This window comes from Odontesthes bonariensis, chromosome 3 (genome assembly GCF_027942865.1).
Source record: "Odontesthes bonariensis isolate fOdoBon6 chromosome 3, fOdoBon6.hap1, whole genome shotgun sequence".
Classification (NCBI taxonomy): domain Eukaryota; kingdom Metazoa; phylum Chordata; class Actinopteri; order Atheriniformes; family Atherinopsidae; genus Odontesthes; species Odontesthes bonariensis.
The window spans coordinates 4,252,998-4,272,181 of NC_134508.1; the positions used below are offsets into that span (position 1 = coordinate 4,252,998).

Sequence of the window (19,184 nt, forward strand, 5' to 3'; positions counted from 1 at the left end):
CAGTCCAATCTCCCGTCCTGAGCGTGCCTGAGGCAACTGAGGAGAGGAACGACTCCCTTTGAACAGGAAGAAACCTCTGGCAGAACCAGGACCAGGAAGGGTGGCCATCAGAACCAGAACCAGGAAGGGTGGCCATAAGAACCAGGACCAGGAAGGGTGGCCATCAGAACCAGGACCAGGAAGGGTGGCCATCAGAACCAGAACCAGGAAGGGTGGCCATAAGAACCAGACCCAGGAAGGGTGGCCATCAGAACCAGAACCAGGAAGGGTGGCCATAAGAACCAGACCCAGGAAGGATGGCCATCAGAACCAGGACCAGGAAGGATGGCCATCAGAACCAGAACCAGGAAGGGTGGCCATCAGAACCAGAACCAGGAAGGGTGGCCATCAGAACCAGAACCAGGAAGGGTGGCCATCCACCTCCACCAGCTGGGGTTTGAGAAGACAGAAAAGAGGGGACAACAAACACTGTAACACCATTCAAAGGATACCTGTTGGAACAGGGAAACACGAGTTAATGACCATGTAGCGTGGTGCAGAGTGAAGACTGCCTCCACTACACCTTTAATTTGTTGTATTTAGTTAAAAGAAGTATAACTCAGCCTTAACACCACACATCCAAAATGACAACTTTACCACTCTCCACTGAGCTTTGGAGTTCAACAAGCTGAAAGGAGGATTCTGGGTTCAGTTTTATAAAGCAGCCTTAAAAAAAGAAAACGAATGCACCGTTCAGTTTTCAGCCTGAGCAGCTTTAGAGATTAGTCCATCGTGCAATCAAATGGTCTATCAAACGCCTCCAGCACACTCCTGTTACTGCCAGAGTTTGATGGCTGCTGCCTCGAGTCCCGTCTCAGCACCTGGCAGGTTTACGGCCTTTCAGAGGGGCTTTGTTCAAACACAGGGCTGGAAAACGTACATGTGACATGCCTACTGGAAAACTTGTGAACATGTCCAGAAAACCCAACATCGTATAAAGCATCAAGCTGGTATAAGACAGATTTACTCTCCCCGTGCAGCACATTAAATATTCCTTTCTTTGTAACATAATATACTGCTCGTCCACATTTATTTCCATGCCGGCTGTGGCACCTGTGGCCTTCTCTGTGTGGCTGTTCGTTGCTGAATCCCAAACATTCCCAGGAGAATCCGTGGCACAGAAAGATGGTGTAGTAAATATGAGGGATGGTCGCCGAGCCGATGTGGAGATGAGTGATGAAGAACTCTGCTGACACGGACTTAGGCAAGGCAGGTTTATCTGTACGGCACAAGTCAGGCGACTCAAAGTGCTTTACAGAGACATTAAAACGGTAGAAATAAAAAGCATGATTTAAATTTTAAACAAAAATGAAAGAAATAAGAACAATAGATAAAATCAGTAGTTAAAATGTGATTAAGTTTTGAAACTCGAGCTTCAGATTTGGAGCTTTATTCAAACGCAGCTGAAAATTGGTGTGCCTTCAGCCTGGACTTAAAGCTGCGGTCGGCAACTTTTTTTTAGTCATATTAGCTTGAACTGTCATGGGATTCTGGAAGTAGAATATTAAATAGGCTGTTTAGGAAAAATAACGAAATCTGTAGCTCCCTCTGAAGCCTGTAATCATGCTTGCAAAAACCGAGCGCTCCCGGCTGTTTTCAACCAATCAAGTTAGGGTGGAGGAATCCTACCTGTCAATCACAGCTTGTGCACACGCTGCTGAGCGTGAGTCTGCCCCAGCTTGTGTGCGCTCACACTGGTGTGAACTCACGTGCACAACCTCGTCCACAGAGGGGGGGGGGGTTTGGGGGGCGATTCGGAGCTTGTTAGAGGTTGGGGGAGGGACCTGAAAGTTGTATCAGTTCGAATTTTCCGACTTTAGACTCGGAATTTTGAAAACCTGCCGACGGCAGCTTTAAATACACTGAGGCTGTGTTCGAAACCGCCTCCTACATACCACATACTACATACTGCATACTCATTGATCAGACAGTATGCAGAGCGTTTACCCACAATGCATCTCGCTCCTGCCCGAGCCGAAATCAGCCGGCCTGAAGCTGATTTCTCTTAAGCTCTAAACTCTGTAAACTTTAGCAACATTTGAAACATTTTCAGGAGAGAAAGTAGTCGTTTAGATCCCCAACGTGTTGAAAACCTGACAAAATACCGGCTGTTTACAATTTTGTTCCCACGAATTTGGCGCTACTAAAGCTAGCCGCAGTGAGCAACTCACTTCCGGTTATTTTCACAAAATAAAATACCCGTTGCCTTTTATCATAGGGAAAGCCATTACCATACAATTGGTGCTTTTGTTTTGAAAACAGGAAGTGAACCTACCCTCGTTGTAGCTAGCTTGAAACTGCCGTTTTGACAGGAAATGACGATCGGCGACGTCACATTACGTTGCATCTTGGGTACTTTGAGTATGAGTAGTAACCTCATGATGCATACCCAACATTTCGAGAATCTAGTATGCATCCGGGAACTTAAAAAAGTTAAAGTTAGTATGAGTAGTAGGAGTAGTAGGAGTAGTAGGAGAAGTATGCGGTTTCGAACACAGCCCAAGTGTTTCAGCTGATCTGAGGCTTTCTGGGAGTTTGTTCCAGACATGTGGAGCATAGAAGCTGAACGCAGCTTCTCCATGTCTGATTCTGACTCTGGGAACTGATAGAAGACCGGATCCAGATGAGCTGAGGGGTCTGGAAGGTTCATACTGGGTCAGGAGGTCACTGATGTATTCTGGTCCTGGACCATTCAGAGCTTTATAGAGCAGCATCAGGTCATCAGGTCCGTCTCGTATTTACGGAAAAGATGCATACAATCTGGAGAGAGTGTGTCTCAATTGGCAAATGGAAGACTTTCTGCCTTTTCAGGGGGGGGGAATCCTATTTTTATGGGAATCTCAGGGTCTTATCTTCTCCAGGCATCCAGCCAAGAGACAATGTAAATGCACTTAAATAACTTTGGAATGTATTTTTCTTCCGAATCTCCTTATTTGACTATATGTCATCTCTAGTTGAAACCCGTGCACTCCGTGGCCCGTACGGGGACGTGCCCAGCGGATATGTACCCAGTGAACCCACAAACAGGCCCTTCTCCTTTTGTCTTGCGCATCAGACACCTCAATGTCACAAAAGAAAAGTGGGAAAGAGCTGGAGATCGCTTAGAATTCTCACCGAAATACAACAAAAAGAGGAAGACGGAGTGATTCTGAGAATGACGGTTTCAGGTCAAAGACTTCCACTCCCATGGAGACGAAAAGCAAGAATCTAAACGGATAAAGAGGGGTTCCTGTGAGAACAAGCCAATGAAATGAAAGGCGTGAGGTCACATGTCCGAAGCTCCGCCTTTATTGAGAGATGAGACCAAAGAGTCGCCGACGGACAAAGTGATGAAAACCAGCACAGAAGGGCCACGTTGCCTTGACCTTGGCTCTGACATGTGCAACACGTATTCAGGGCCCCCATCCGAGGGTCAAAGGTCAAAACTCAGCCCAAAGACAACGACGCTCTGTTGGTGAGGAGAAGAATCAATGTGCCCGGGGCCCGGGGCCCGGGGCCCGGGGCCCTCTCATCCTTGGATGGAAACCCATTCTTAGCTTTGGGGGCCATCTTGCATCTTTACTTCCCTTCCTTTTCCCTCCTGTTGCCATGGAAATGTCCCATGATATTTTGTTGACTTTTAGAGCAAACGAATGCGACATTCTGGAGGTTTTTCTTTGTGTTAAAGTTAATTGTCAGTGTACTCAGCACCATTGTGCAATAAAATGGAATTATGCCCCTAATCATTGCCCTCTCTGCTGCTACTACTCTCATTCCCTTCGCCCCCCCTTTTTTTTTTATCTCTCTCCTCCCACACCAGCTCTTCATTTTTCCTTGCGTTTTGAAGTCATTACAGGATCTGAGGACAGTTTTATGACATTTATTCTTCTTGGCACTTCTCTTCCTCCCCTCCTTCCCCATCTCTCTCCATTCTCCCATCGCCTCTCTCTTTCTGTTAATTACCCTTGCAGTCTTATCTGTCGACACCCTTCAAACTTGCGGTTCCCTGTCATGAATCAAGTGCCCCCTCCTCTCCTGCTTCCTCTCTCTTCTCCTTCTCCTCCTCCTCTACTCATATCAGCCAAACAATTAACCGGCTCAGTCTCATTAACCATCACAGAAAGACACTTTTTTCTTCCCTTCTGCGGAGTTTACATTAGTCCTGCTCTCTGCTGGAGGCTCCTGACCACCGCTCTGTGACAGAGATGCTCTCAGGCCTCTGAGCGAGGTACCCGACTCTTAAAACTCGCAGCACATGCTGGGTGGGCGCTAACGAGAAATGACAGGAGGCGTCCCACGTACCCGAGCAGCTAACCCTTCCCATGATTGATGGCTTTAATACAAAGGATCCAATAAAGCAGAACTAAATGCAAAATTAGCTGCGATGGTAAATTATTACACTTCATTACTGCTTATGAAAATGGCACACGGACCACACAATAGACGTAGGCCGTGTTCCATACTACATACTACATGCTACATACTCATCGATCAGACAGTATGCAGAGCGTTTACCCACAATGCATTTCGCTCCTGCCCGAGCCGAAATCAGCCGGCCTGAAGCTGATTTCTCTTAAGCTCTAAACTCTGTAAACTTTAGCAACATTTGAAACATTTTCAGGTGAGAAAGTAGTCGTTTAGATCCCCAACGTGTTGAAAACCTGACTAAATACCGGCTATTTACAAGTTTGTTTCCGACGAATTCGGCGCTACTAAAGCTAGCCGCAGTGAGTAACGCACTTCCGGTTATTTTCACAAAATAAAATACCCGTTGCCTTTTATCATAGGGAAAGCCATTAGGATACAATTGGTGCTTTTGTTTTGAAAACAGGAAGTGAAGCTACCCTCGTTGTAGCTAGCTTGAAACTGCCGTTTTGACAGGAAATGACGATCGGCGACGTCAAGTTACGTTGCATCTTGGGTAGTTTGAGTATGAGTAGTAACCTCATGATGCATACCCAACATTTCAGAGAATCTAGCATGCATCCGGGAACTTCTCGCATACTCAAACTTGCATACTAACTCAAAAAGTTATTAGGAGAAGTAGGAGAAGTAGGCGGTTTCGAACACAGCCAATGACTCTCGGTCCCGCTGACATGTTGATGCATATCTGATATGAGTTTATTCTCTCCAATAAACACTAAGGTATGTAGAGAGGGCATGGCTGATTGACAGGGTAGGGATCCAATCATGACGCCATTCTCAGCCTGCGCTCCTACCGGGTAATCGATATTATTTTCTTAATTAATTGATTAATTTTATATTCAAACTGAAAACATGAACTGAATAACACTCAAGTCATTCAAGTCATCGTGTCTCAAGTCAATTGTTTTTTGTCAAGTCAAGTCACAAGTCATCAAAACAGCGACTCGAGTCCAAGTCACAGTGGCTCGAGTCCCCATCTCTGGTAATTATTACACATTCGTATAATTTTTGAGTTTGACAGGGACGGTGTACGTACTCGGTACTCCTTGGAAAAATCTTTTCACCGAGAAGGCAGAAGTGTACGAGGAATTGTAAAAGTTTCTCTCTCACATCGATGAGATTTTATTTGGAGAGAAATGTGAAGTTTTCAGAGGAAGGACTTCGTTCTGAAATCTAAACCAGGGCAACAAAATGAACCTGAACAATAAAAAAGTTAAGCATACAAACAGAGGAGACAAACTATAACAGTATCACCTTCCATTTTTCTTTTTCATCTTTTTTTACCGTTACATCTATACACAGAGTCACAACCCGACTCAACAAGGCGACGAGGAGGAAGCAGAGCGATGTGGAAGAAGGCGGCTTTTTGTAATTACGTAGCCGTGCCGGCATGGAAAATATTACTCACATGAACAGAAGCAATCAGTTTTCTTCCTGAAGGTGTCAGATACACTTATTACAGTCAACCCAGAATGATTTGAAATCATTCTCCCACACACTCTGCGCTTATTTTACAATTTCCCCCAATAACTGCCTGAATGTCATTAAAGCCGCGGCAGCAGAGGGTTTGTGCAGGAATGCAGAGATCCACCAGGCCACCGGCAGCCTGATGTTTTCATCATCTGCTGCTGGTCCACTGTCTTTCTGTCCATCTGAGACGAGCTGGTGTCCAGAAAACTGGGCCGTGTTCCAGAAACTCAAAGAAAACTCAAAGAAAACTCAAAGAAAACTCCAGAAAACTCCAGAAAACTCCAGAAAACTCCAAGAAAATTCCAGAAAACTCCAGAAAACTCAAAGGAAACTCAAAGAAACCTCAAAGAAAACTCAAAGAAAACTCCAGAAAACCCCAGAAGCAGCTGAAACGTGGACTCATCTGCCCACAGAACACGTGTCCACTGTCTTTCTGTCCATCTGAGACAAGCTGGTGTCCAGAGAACTGGGTCGTGTTCCTGCACAGAGCTGATATATGGCTTCCTCCTGGTGTGGTGCAGCTTCAGCTCACATTTCTGGATGCGGCCCTGTACCGTGTTGAGTGGAAATGGTTCTCCCAGCTCCTCCTGAGCCCATGTGGCCGTATGGATCATGGTGGCTGTATGGATCACGGTGGCTGTATGGATCACGGTGGCTGTATGGATCATGGTGGCTGTATGGATCATAGTGGCTGTATGGATCATGGTGGCTGTATGGATCATGGTGACTGTATGGATCATGGTGGCCGTATGGATCATGGTGGCTGTATGGATCACAGTGGCTGTATGGATCATGGTGGCTGTATGGATCATGGTGGCTGTATGGATCATGGTGGCTGTATGGATCACGGTGGCCGTATGGATCACAGTGGCTGTATGGATCATGGTGGCTGTATGGATCACGGTGGCTGTATGGATCATGGTGGCTGTATGGATCACGGTGGCTGTATGGATCACGGTGGCCGTATGGATCATGGTGGCTGTATGGATCATAGTGGCTGTATGGATCACGGTGGCTGTATGGATCATAGTGGCTGTATGGATCATGGTGACTGTATGGATCACGGTGGCTGTATGGATCATGGTGGCTGTATGGATCACGGTGGCCGTATGGATCACAGTGGCTGTATGGATCACGGTGGCTGAATGGATCACGGTGGCCGTATGGATCACAGTGGCTGTATGGATCATGGTGGCTGAATGGATCACGGTGGCCGTATGGATCACGGTGGCTGTATGGATCACAGTGGCTGTATGGATCACAGTGGCTGTATGGATCATGGTGGCTGTATGGATCACAGTGGCTGTATGGATCATGGTGGCTGTATGGATCATGGTGGCTGTATGGATCATGGTGGCTGTATGGATCATGGTGGCTGTATGGATCATGGTGGCTGCATGGATCACGGTGGCTGTATGGATCACGGTGGCTGTATGGATCACGGTGGCTGTATGGATCACAGTGGCTGTATGGATCACAGTGGCTGTATGGATCACAGTGGCTGTATGGATCACAGTGGCTGTATGGATCATGGTGGCTGTATGGATCACAGTGGCTGTATGGATCATGGTGGCTGTATGGATCATGGTGGCTGTATGGATCACAGTGGCTGTATGGATCATGGTGGCTGTATGGATCACGGTGGCTGTATGGATCACAGTGGCTGTATGGATCATGGTGGCTGTATGGATCACGGTGGCTGTATGGATCACGGTGGCTGTATGGATCATGGTGGCTGTATGGATCACAGTGGCTGTATGGATCATGGTGGCTGTATGGATCACGGTGGCTGTATGGATCATGGTGGCGTGATGACGGTTTCTCCTGCAGAGCTGCCTGAGGGCTCCCAGCTCATCCAGCAGGGCTTTTTGTCCTGGGCCTTTCCACGCTGAGGTTTCCCCAGACTCCCTGAATCTGTCCTCAATATTCTGCTCTGTAGATGCTGAAAGACCAAAGTTCTTTACAGTCTGACTCTGAGAAACATTAGTTATGAGCTGGAAACCAGCCTGAAATCCTCATTTTATTCTCAGCTTTCTATTTTCTATTTGGGATTTTATATGTTTGGTCTCGGGCTGCACGGCGTCAGCACCGTCGCACCAAAGAGGGTTTTGGGTTAAACTCCCGACTGGTTCAAGTCAAGTCAAGTCAAGTCTTTTACTGTCTGATACACAGAACAACAGAGTCGGACTAGGCACTGAAATTCTTGGGACAGGACACCGTACAGCAGCTACCATAACAAGACAGGACATAACATGCCGTAACATGTCATGTCATAAGTACTAAAAATATTTACAAGACAGTAGAATAGATAGGCAATGTGGATATTACAATATGCAATATACATTTTTAACGCTAATTACAAGAGCTGTACTGTACATATAATACACATAATAGCATATGCTAATCAGAGACCTATACTAAGTATAATATAAGGAAAATAAAAAAAGAAATACAATGTTGTGCAATATTTAAGGTTCCAGTGCAATCAGCAGTGGAGGTAGGCATGTGTAAGTATAAAGTGTGTAAAGTATAAGTGTAAGTGTAAGTATAAGTGTCGAGTGTGAAAGAGATGAGAGTGCATTATCGTCCATTTAGGAGGCTGATGGCCTTAGGAAAAAAACTGTTCTGCATTCTGTGGGTGCGAGACCGGATGCTTCTGTACCGGTGCATGGTGAACAGTCTGAAGGATGGGTGGTGGCCGTCTTTTAGGATTCTGCCAGCTCTACGGAGACATCGTGTGTGGTAGATGTCCTGAAGGGTTGGGAGTTTCCTTCCAATGATGCACTCAGCAGATCGGACCACACTGCGTAGGGCCTTACGGTCCATGGCTGTGCAGCTCCTGAACCACACTGAGATGCTGTCAGTCAGGATGCTTTCTATAGTGCACCTATAGAAATTGTGTGGAGTCTGCATGTTCTCTCGGGGTACTCCGGCTTCCTCCCACTGTCCAAAAACATGCAGGAGTAAAGGCCTTAGTATTCTTCTCCGTCGCTATCCGTCAATCCGAAGTTCTCCGTCGGGCTGTCGGATACGCATGCAGTTCACCTCCCGATCAGTAGGCGTCGCTACGTTAGACGACCCAATCTCTTACGTCTATGGTGAAAGTGGTTGATTGGTTGTTCACCTTCCGGCTCCGTTCCACTCCTCACAGTGAACGGTGGCGGCCGACAGAGAAAGACTGTTGTTGGAGTTGGAGCTCGTTGATGTTGAAACGCAAATAATTTTGACCAAATGTTGACCGGCCACACAGTAAACTCTTTCAAAGATGGCAGTGTTGTTGTTCTGAGAGGAAGGCGCTCAACCGGAAAAGTGATTCCGGAAATGATGTTGTTAGCCGACCAATCAGAACCCTTGGGGTCTCTGAGAGTCTCCGTCTCCTCGATGGACAGATAGATAGGAATGTTGGCCGACGCACGCAAGCGACGGAGAGCGTCTACGGGAGGGTCTCTGTAGGCGACCATAAATCAGGCTTTAGGCTCACACACTCGTATCACCTCTACGCAGATGATACCCAACTCTATCTGATATTTACTGATATACGGAGAGCCCTCTCCGACGACAGAGAGAGCATCGATGGTCGTCTGTCTCTGTGTGGCCCTGTGATGGACTGCCGACCTGTCCAGCTGTACCCCTCCTCTCGTCCAATGACTGCTGGGATAGGCTCCAGCCCCCCCAGCGACCCTAGAAATCCCAGATTTAAGCTGGATTTACAGCTTTACGCATCGCTCATGGTGCAGCCGACCCGTGACTTCAAAATGATGTTGGCCTGGCGCTTGCCTTGAAAAGACGGCGCAGCGCGTTGTCGTGCACCAGTCGATTTTTGTAACAACAGAGAAACACACGAAGCATTTCATCTCATTTCAGATACTGCAGCAGCATCATTGATGACAGTGTTCCTGCTCTTGACAGGTATTGGTATAGAAGAAGGATGAATGTTGGTCTGTAAGCTTCTGCTGTGTTCATGGCAACATCCTCCCAGATCCCAGGTGTGAGAACACACCGACTGTATGTCCAGCCCAGATAGATCAACAGACTGATAGACCGACAGAAGACTTTTTACAACAGTTATTTTTCCTGTTCATGAACCTTCCTGGAAAACCAATTTCTTCACCAATGTTTTATTAGCAGTCCTTTCTGGATGCAGCCTTTTGTTTTCAGCAGCAGGGCAGGTGTGTGTGAGAGGAGACGTTTTTTCTGCCTTATTGAGAGTTTCAGCTTCCTGTCCACATGGACTCAGCTGATAAGAGCAGCGCGATCCACTGGAATACTTTCTGTTCCTCTCAGGTTGGTGCTGAAGTAAACCCATTTGGTTTGACTGAGCCTTGTCTGTTTCTGCCTGTTTATCACCATCTGCAGCATTTCATTACGTCATTATTTGCCCTAATCTTACAGTAAAGCTCCTGTAACAGCTAAACGGTACAGCGGCTGAATTTAATCTCCATATTTAGCTCATTTTGTGGAATTTTAACGCTTCGGTTCGAGCTTTATTTTCCCCGACATCATCAGCCGGCTCAAATAGAAGATCCTGATCTTCCCTGTCACCGGGTACATCATTCAGTTTAAGTTCAAACAAATCTAAATATTCAATGTTTCTGGGTTATTATTCTCCACCATTCCATCCCATCAGTTTTACACTGATATGTGCCGTTGCATTTCTCGTGTTCAACACCTTCCCTCCTGCTATCTGGTCCAGCCGATCACGACTCATTTTTTATGGGTAATAAAATGACTTTTGGTCACTTGGTTTCCACTTGAACCCTCCTTGTTTAGCCCACAGACCTTTAATTATGTTGGTCTTGGTTGCAGAAATAATATATTATGTATCTGAATTAGGGCTGGGCAAGTTAACTCGTTATTATCGCGTTAACTCGTTAATTATTTAACACCGATAAATATTTTATTGCGCATTAGCGCAGTTTTTTTTTTTAATATATATATTTTTCATTTTCATTATTTTGTGTCTTTAATGGATAGGAAAGTTCAGAGAGACAGGAAGCAGGGGGCAGAGAGAGGGGGAACAACATGCAGCACAGGGCCGTCCGATGCGGGACTCAAACCAGGTTTTTATTTTGGCTTTTATTATTGTAAAAGTCTGTTGCTCACAGGCTTTTATTGTTGTAAAAGTCTGTTGCTCACAGGCTTTTATTTTGTAAAAGTCTGTTGCTCACAGGCTTTTATTTTGTAAAAGTGTGTTGCTCACAAGCTTTTATTTTGTAAAAGTCTGCAGCTGTCTGCTGTGGAACAGGAAAAGAAAGTAATCGGCGGATCCACCAAACATGGAGAAGGGTACGGAACTTTTACTCGGCCATTTTCATTTTAAAGTTCTTCCAGACGGCGGAGTCGACAGAACCAAAGTCATCTGTAAACACTGCCAAGTTGAATTGTCTTCTCAGCGTAGTAGTTCCAGTCTAAAATATCACTTAAAGGCAAAACACACAACTGATAGCAGCAAGTCATTCAAGGAAACAGACAGTGGAGCGAGGCTTCTACATAAAAACTACAGAAAGATGCTGATGTTAAAAGTGTGTTTGCACAACAAATGTTATGGCACTTTCATTCATATGGCAGCACATTTAAAATAAAGCTAAATGCTAAAAGCTATACACTACTTTTGGATTCATTTTTGGATTCTGCCTACAAATGCGATTAATCGTGATTAATCAGGGAAATCATGTGATTAATTAGATTAAACATTTTAATCGTTGCCCAGCACTAATCTGAATCCTTGTTTAAGTGTTTTTTTCCTAGTTTTTTAATCACTGGTTCAGAGTTGCCTTTCAGGTGGATTGCATTTGTTTTCTCCTGGTATGTCGAAGCCACGGGGAGTTCAGTGGGAGCTCTGTGTGTTTTCCTCTCCTTTACGGTCGGCTCAAACATGCACTTAATCTACCGTTGGGGATGCTTTATCTCGGCTGGCCCTGAAGAGATGCTGCCTCTCTGTTTTCCAAAGGAACACAAAAAAGAAAGGTAAGCTGCTGAGGCTGTCGCTCTGTGTTCCCCGTCCAGGATCACGTTACCCCCTTCCCCTCTCAGACTGGGGATGGGACACAGTTAGCAGGCAGGACCTGCAGATCCAGGTTTATCAGCCGGTGACAGCATCCTCCTACCGGCTGATATTTACTGCATGTTTGTGTTTTCTGTCGCACGTCTGAGGAGGATGGATTATGTTCATGGCTTTTCTGACTCTTTCTGTAGTTTATAATGTGAAGGCGTCACAAATGGAGAACGATTAGATAGATAGATAGATAGATAGATAGATAGATAGATAGATAGATAGATAGATAGATAGATACTTTATTGATCCCGAAGGAAATTCAAGCATCCAGTAGCAAAACATACCTAGAAAATTTCTGAAGAAATCTTGATGGGTGCCAATCTACTGCCCGCCCTATCAACAAACCCTTTAGTTCAGTTGAAGTTGAGAGTCTCCTGTCACATATAAACTTTGAATGAGGTCTCTGTGATGTCGTATGGCTCAGTTATGAGGCCTCCAAAATAGGTTAGTTTTTGGCATTTTGGGGCTCGTTAAGTGCTTTTCAATCGATTTTCCCCATTGAATTTTGGGACTCGCAGAGGTCCTATTTTTTTAATTTTCAATGCATTTTCCCATCCACAATTTCCCCACGTTTTCCCATTTTGCCGGAATTCCTTTTGACTGAAACGTAATAGCACACCTATCGAGGTCTTTGCGCACGCGGCGGTGTGCTTTTTATGCCGGTCGGACCATCGGTGCGCCGAAATTCATGACGGAGACGCAACAATAAGGTAACATTTACACTGTCAGTTAAATGTTACCCAATTCCGATTTTTTGCTCTCATGTGACACAGATCGGATATGTTTTTTTGACCATGTAAATAGGACAGGATACAGGCCTCCTTCATATGTGGAAATTGATCAGATACGAATCGGATATGTGACAATGCGAATCGGATATTCTTACACATTGCACCCAGACACTCCTCTGAACAGCTGAGGAGGCAATAATTGCAGCCTGTGCACAGGATACAATAATGGCCCTTTTCCTCCTTCTCTGCCTTAAAATCCTGCCAATGTTGGGCGAACTTCTCATGTACCGCAACACTAGCATCACACCTATGTCAACGTCGTCCATTTGCCTCAGCAGCAGAGTTTGGTAAACACTTAAGTAGGCATGCGCGATGTTTCAGGTGATAGGCGAGTGTAATCGCGTGAATCAGATATGAGTCACATTATTAAAGTACGTGTAACCACACGTTAAAAAAAATCGGATTTATGCAAAAAAATCAGATCTGTGCATCAAGACCTGCAGTGTAAATGAAGCCTTAGAGTCTGGCAACATAGTATTATGTGTGTCTAATGCCTTCGGCATTGGCACCCATCATAGAGCAATAAAAATGTTTTTACAATTACAAACAATTTAAAAAAAATTAAAAAATATAAAGTGACCGTAGAGATAGTAAGGATAGAGACGGCAGCTCTGTGCCCCCCACTGAAAAATGGCGGTTGTTGTTGTTCTGAGAGGAAGGAGCTCAACCGGAAAAGTGATTCCGGAAATGATGTTGTTAGCCGACTGATCACAACCCAGCTGCTAAGCTAAGCGCAACCTTTGCAGTAAACCTCTCTGTGAGCAGGGTAATGCTCATGTGAAGGAACAGAAACATGACGCTGTCCCAACTGTTGCAGGTCTGAAATGTAAAAATGAAGCTGATGAGACGTCTGATGGAGGGCTGTGTAATCTGTAATCTGTGATTGCTTTCAGAATGACTTTGACAGGTTTGACGCCTGCGGCCTGGCAAATCTCCAACGCTTCCCTCGATTGCCTGCAGAACAGGCAGCTGGTGGAAGCTAAAACAAGTGAAATCAGTCGGTACCAGAGATGGGACCAAGTCCCGGTGACTCGAGTCCAAGTCCCGGTGACTCGAGTCCAAGTCCCGGTGACTCGAGTCCCCGTCTCTGGTTGGTGCGGCGGTGGCCACTTCAGCTGAACACAGAGTAAAGAAAGCTGCAGACCTCTTTCACTTCCTGTTTGTTTTTACTGTTAAAGTCCCTCCTTTCTCTCCCTCCTCGTCTCCTCGTCTCTCCCTCCTCGTCTCTCCCCCCTCGTCTCTCCCCCCTCGTCCCTCGTCCCTCCTCCACTTCTCGGGGTGGAAGAAGTAGGGCAGGCGGCTCCTTAATTACTTCATTAATTTTAATCTGATCCAATTAATTACATTTTTTCGAGCTCTCCCCGCTCTTCGTCCTGGGAGGTTGGAAGTTGTCTCGGACGCCAAAGTGCCACTGCGGGGAGACCTTGCGTGTCCTCTGTGTCCAAAGGAAAAAAAGTCTCAGCCTTCCACTCCTCTCCACTGCCCGCCTAAATCAATTATTTCTCTCTCCTGACCAAATAAAGACCCCTTCTGCCTTGTTATTCTGCAATTATTCAGCCCGGCGCTCGGGCCCGTTTTGTGCTTTGACAGCACTTAAGTAGCTCCGGTTTCGTGTGAGTTTAACCCCTCTCAACCTCACCGGGCGCCACCGGCAGCCAGGCGGCTCGGTGCTGCTTCACGGCTCTGCCTTTCGTGCTGGGAACACACCGGGGGGGGGGGGTTTTGCTTTGTAGGCGAAATATTTCCAGACAATCAGCAGGAGATGACTCAAATTTTTGTTGCTGGAAGGAATTCTGCATCAGCGGAATAGCCGAGTCACTCGCTGTCATTTTCCTAATCGGCTTAGATTTATTAGTTATCCCAGGTAATTATCGGCCTCCACAGTTATTTTTTGCACTCATCAGCGAGGCCTTTTAGGCGAACGCCTCCAGCATACTGATACTGCTGCAGTGTGCTTTGGAAGTTAGGCAGAGCAGAGCGAGGATGAAGATGACAGTTTAAAACTCCACCTGTGAGTTCAAGCCTTTAACCCTCCTGTTGTCCTGCGGGTCAAAAGTGACCCACGACCAGTGGTGCCAAAAGTACACACATTTGTTACTTAAGTAGAAGTGTAGATACTGCAGTTTAAAAACACTCCGGTAAAAGTTGAAGTACCAACTTGACCTCTTTACTCAAGTAAAAGTGAAAAAGTATGTGCTCCAAAACCTACTTAAAGTATAAAAGTATACAGTAACCTTTAAAAAAAAAAAAAAAAAGTTTTTTTTTTAAAAACCCACACAAAAAGGTAGATGCCACTATATGAATTGCAAGCTTAATTTGAAAACTGATTAGTTCTACACCTGGGTGTTGGGTGTGCAGAGTTTGCATTGCATTTTCCACGAGTCATTTTTGCACCCGACTATTTCGAAAAATTCTTTGAGATAGGGCCAAGGATGAGGAAGGTCTTGCTGGTCTCCGTCTCCATCTCCCGATACGCTCTCCCCTGTGTCCGACCTTTCAGACATTTCGCCATCTTTTTCTGAATCCGACATTGTGGCGTGGAACACACTTCGCGCAGCTTGGCGTTTGCAGTTTGTAGAACACCTGCTTGCTTCTGACGAGTGACGATTTCCTTGTGTGTCAGCACAAATTTGACGAATAGCCTAACCGATGAGTGTTTGCCTTATATGATTCATCCAATTACACTCAGTGTGGATGGCGCCACTGATCTGTATTGGATGGCACACATGACGTGAAATACATAAATATTAAACTGAAGCCAAGAGTAACGAGGCTGTTTGTTTTGAAAATGTAAGGAATAGAAAGTACAGATACTTGTGTGAAAATGTAATGAGTAGAAGTCAGAAGTAGGCAGAAAAATAAGTAATGGAGTAAAGTACAGATACCTAAAAGGTGTACTTAAGTACAGTAACGAAGTATTTGTACTTCGTTAGAAAAAGTCATACTTTATTTTTGTTTATGTTTCCATGTGGGCTGTACACCACTAGGGTACAAAGATTGTCTTATGGGTCATTTTTGACCCGTGAATTATAAAAACATTTAAACACCAGAAAAAAGTTCACTGTTTTTTTTCCCCTTTCAATATAATTAATTCAAATGTAATTAATTCACATTTATATAATAGCAATAATAAACCTTTATTATGTAAAAGAAAACTGTAGAAAACAAGAAAACTGTTGGTCCAACTGGCTGTTGGTTTGTGGTTAAAAAAAAAAAAAAAAAGTGTAATCCTGAAAACTGGTGATTGTCTTTTTGTATTGTGCAACAAAAAATACATGATAAAAAAATGTATTGAATTGAGTTGAATAGATGAATAACAGGTGGTTTCATCATACAAAATAGATTTTGGATTTAAAATTCAATTAAGTTGCTTTATTTTGGGGCTTTGGTGGGGCGGCTCATTTCTAACCCGTAGGACAAAGGGAGTAAACACAATGTTAAGACCACACAAAGGGTTAAATGTGCAACATGTTATTGGAATATCGGAGTGTGAGCTTTTTTTGGTGGAAACAGCAGACATTCTGCTCCCAAACCTTTCCTTCCTGAGCATCATGTCCACACCCCCCCACCTCCTCCACCCATAGCTGCTGTGCACGGTCCACATATCCTCCTGCCATGTTTCTGATTGATTAGACTGTAGCTGCAGGTGATAGCTGCAGTCATATCGAGATGATCCGACACTCTTGTTTTTTGGTTTGCAAAGCTTCAAAAATCTGCAATACGAGTCTGACAGTCGGCCCTTTCAAGCCCGGACAGATGCAACTGATACATGAAAAGGGCTGGTTGAAGTCTCAAACCCCCACTCTGGATCCTCAGCCACACATTTCTCAGCCTGGGTTCCCAGGAATGTGTGTAAGTACACGGTTTGGGTGTCGAGAAGAGCTGAAATTCACACGCAGATGCTCCACAAATCAACACCGAATGAAGCATTAGAAACATTCGGTGACGTTTCGCTTCCAGCTTTCATATCTTCTGACTATCAGGTGAGTTCGGCCCGAGGCAGCAGTGTCGTTTTCCCTTCTCTCAGGGGAGAGCCGTGAACAGGACAATGCAGTGATTTATGTGTTGGAAAAACAGAAAAGTTCCACCGTTATGTCTGCAGGCCAGTGAGTTAATACACCTAAAATGAGAATTATTCCCTCCTAGATTCTGTTGGCTTCACATGAACTCAGCCGCTGAGTCATAGACGGACGCACAAACATTTAAATTTGGATTTATCTGAAGTTTGCTGCTCTCCTCCTGCTGATGCCATCGTGAGTCAGCTTCTGCTATTTACTGATGCATTTATCCTCTTACAGTAAAGGTGTAAAAACTCCTAATTTCACAGGATAATCCACAGAAATGTGCTCGGCACTTTATTCAAAAAGATAAAAAGCCGTAGCTCACGGATCATGATGCAAAAGTGTCAAAAACTTTTAGAATTTTGTGTGATTTCAGTTAAACCAACGTCCATCAAGAATTACTGAATGGTAAACAAGCAGGTTATTGTGTGAAAGAAACAGGGCTGGGCGAGTTAACTCGTTATTATCGAGTTAACTTGTTATCATCGAGTTAACTTATCTAACGCCGATAGATATTTTATGGTGCATTAATGCAGTTTTTTTTTTAAATTATTATTTTTTGGGGCTTTTGTGCCTTTAATGGAAAGTTCAGAGAGACAGGAAGCAGGGAGGCGAGAGAGGAGGAACAACACGCAGCACAGGGCCAACTGAAGCGAGGACTATAGCCTCTGTACATGGGGCGCCTGCTCAACCCACTACGCCACGGACCCCCCCTGTTTTATTATTTATTTTATTATTGTAAAAGTCTGTTGCTCACAGGCTTTTATTTTGTAAAAGTCTGTTGCTGTCTGCTGTGGAACAGGAAAAGAAAGTAATCGGCGGATCCACCAAACATGGCGAAGGGTACGGAACTTTTACTCGGCCATTTTCATTTTAAAGTTCTTCCAGACGGCGGAGTCGACAGAACCAAAGTCATCTGTAAACTCTGCCAAGTTGAATTGTCTTCTCAGCGTAGTAGTTCCAGTCTAAAATATCACTTAAAGGCAAAACACACAACTGATAGCAGCAAGTCATTCAAGGAAACAGACAGTGGAGCGAGGCTTCTACATAAAAACTACAGAAAGATGCTGATGTTAAAAGTGTGTTTGCACAACAAATGTTATGGCACTTTCATTCATATGGCAGCACATTTAAAATAAAACTAAATGCTAAAAGCTATACGCTACTTTTGGATTCATTTTTGGATTCTGCGTACAAATGTGATTAATCGTGATTAATCAGGGAAATCATGTGATTAATTAGATTAAAGATTTTAATCGTTGCCCGGCCCTAGTAAGAAACAGTGATGAACACGGCACACCTTCCCGGACTGAGTGGACTTGGCTGAATAAAAGCTGTTTGGTTCATGTTCGCAGCCACTCACCTGCAGGCAGCAGCAGCTCTAATCAGGCCCGTTAATTCCTCACTTCTTACCGCAGACGGACAAACACGTTGCGCAGACACAGACGATGCCAAAAAGCACAAAAACAAGCACACACCAGCCCTCCTAATCACTCTGTAATTGAAATCTGTGTAGCAATTATGCAACTGTACGCTGCTTCAGTGGAGCTACAAACTCTCCTCATCAGCGGCCTTGTGTATCACTGCCATCGCTACATATGTAGTAAACATTTCATTGGTCTCATTATCACCGTACAGATGCAGTCAAAACAGCCACATGTCATGAGAAACATTCAGCCGGAGAGGAATTTAGATTTTTCTTTCACATTATATTATAGTAGCTTTGGTGCTGCTCAGTCAAGCTGCAAAAAAATGGTGCAAAAGTGGTAATTTCTTCAGAAATCCCAGTCATTCTGAAAGCCGCACGTTTGATTTCCACTCACATCTCAGGGCAGATGCTCCTCTAATTCAATATCTTTTAACTTATCTGGACTGTTGCTTGTTTTTAAATTCATTTAAATGATTTTATTTGTTTCTCTTTATATTCGTTTATGTATTTTTAATGCTTCTTCCACTCCCTGCTGCAATGCTTTTATTTTATGTAAAGCCCTTTGAATTGTTTGTACATGAAATGTGCTATTCAAATAAATTTGATTTGATTTGATTTGATTTGATTTGATTTTAATATGAGAACGCAGCATCACAACTAAAAGACGAAGAAGAAGATCTTTTATAGATATTTTTATTTTTAAGATATTCTATATTTTTATTTCTATCTTCATTGTTGTTGCATGCTCATTTTATCTTATCTTTTATTATATTTGGACATCCAGTGCGGGCAACAAAGCAAAGAATTTCATTTTACAGACAAACACGTTTCTAACTGCACATATGATAATGAATCTTGAATCTTGAATCTTGAACCTGATGAGACACTCAGTGGGGTCACATGGCTCTGAAAGGACCCCCTGGCACTGTATTGTA

General features: G+C 44.4%; 1 long non-coding RNA gene across 1 annotated transcript in view; it reads right to left on the bottom strand.

Annotated features, from left to right (window-relative positions):
* Positions 1 to 360: 360 nt before the first annotated feature.
* LOC142377675 (uncharacterized) overlaps positions 361 to 19,184 on the bottom strand; it is a 43,629-nt gene continuing 24,805 nt past the window's right edge. Inside the window, exon 3 of the long non-coding RNA XR_012769534.1 lies at positions 361 to 429. This is a non-coding gene — a long non-coding RNA (uncharacterized LOC142377675). The remainder of the gene's footprint in view (positions 430 to 19,184) is intronic.